Source organism: Austrofundulus limnaeus, unplaced genomic scaffold (assembly GCF_001266775.1).
Source record: "Austrofundulus limnaeus strain Quisiro unplaced genomic scaffold, Austrofundulus_limnaeus-1.0 Scaffold375, whole genome shotgun sequence".
In the NCBI taxonomy this organism is placed as follows: domain Eukaryota; kingdom Metazoa; phylum Chordata; class Actinopteri; order Cyprinodontiformes; family Rivulidae; genus Austrofundulus; species Austrofundulus limnaeus.
In genome coordinates, this window is record NW_013952777.1 from 297,290 (window position 1) to 298,534 (window position 1,245).

The following is a 1,245-nucleotide window of genomic DNA, read 5'->3' on the forward strand; positions in this document are numbered from 1 at the left end:
CCCCAATCCCTACCCTCCTGTCCTATCCTGGTCTTCTTGACAGGTAATCTCAACAATAACAATTACCAGCATTACTGGTGTCATAAACAAGTGGGCCCAAGCCCAAGCTGCCCGGGCAACAACAAAGACCCTCTAACTCACCATGCAAAGCCATAAAACACAACAGGTAATGTAGCAGAGAGCAGGAGGACCCCCCCCCCCCCCCTCCTGCTCACATGTGGCCTAAGGTGCAAATGCGTTTCCAGTGAGGAGGTGGAAAAACATATTAAATGAGGGAAATCAGTCTGATTGGGTGCAAAATAAATGTGTTTCATGGTTCAATATATCCAGTTTAATCAGATTTTTGAACATTGATTTGGCATCACTGTCACTTTTTTATGCATCATTAATGAAAAAGATGAAATTGAAACGTGTTTTGGAATAAAGGAACAATTAGAATTTATCATGAGAGCTCGGATTTTTATTTTTTTAGAATCAAACTGGAATGTATTTTGTAATTAAGTTAACTTATTCATTTATTGTTTATTTAGCACCATTGCACACAAAAAACAAACAAACAAACAAACAAAAATAAGGTTACAACTCAGTACAGATCCAGGTAGTTATAATAAAAAATGCAATCACATGCATTATACAAGGGGGGGAAAAATCGCTTTTTTATGTTTGTATCTGCTTAAACACATAAATGGGATTCATTCGCAACAGTTTTCCTAATTTGCGTTCATTTCCGGGTAAGTAAAAAGCCCGCGCGCCTTGTTAAATAATAAAAGAAGTGTTTATTTGTGCGACCTGAAGTCAGGGCCAGCTCCCTCTCCTCTGCAAAGCAAACAGGGCGCCGTGGCCCCCGGAGCGCTACAATCATCTGAGGCTCCCTGATGAGGAGAGCTGAGCAGCAATTAACACGTGTCAGAGCCGCCATCATCAGGTGCCACTCTCCTTCTGTCCTACCGACTTCTTTTCTTTCTTTCTTTTTTCTCTCTTTCTTTTCTCCTGATTATTCTCATCCGAAAGCAGCGAAGGAAAAAAAAGGAGAGGCTATATTCCGTTTAACTATTACTGTCCCTTATTCTTTTATTCGTTTTTTTATTATTATCATCTCCCGTTTACAGCGGCCAACACGTCACACAAGCCGGTAAACGGAGCATCAAAGCCCCGCAGACGCGACGCTCCGAGCGGCCACACAGGCGAGGAGGAGCCGCGGGAAGCTCCGGTGCTGATGCTGCCTCTGACCGCGCAGCTTTCATT

General features: G+C 42.8%; 1 long non-coding RNA gene across 4 annotated transcripts in view; it reads left to right on the forward strand.

Moving 5' to 3' along the window:
• The window catches only part of LOC106528379 (uncharacterized), an 8,501-nt gene that overhangs the window by 5,857 nt on the left and 1,399 nt on the right, over positions 1 to 1,245 (forward strand). Inside the window, exon 1 of one of the 4 annotated variants that reach the window (XR_001311497.1) lies at positions 241 to 1,210. The exons of the other annotated variants lie outside the window; for them this stretch is intronic. This is a non-coding gene — a long non-coding RNA (uncharacterized LOC106528379). Of the gene's footprint in view, positions 1 to 240; positions 1,211 to 1,245 lie in introns of those variants that run through there. 4 annotated transcript variants of the gene reach the window in all.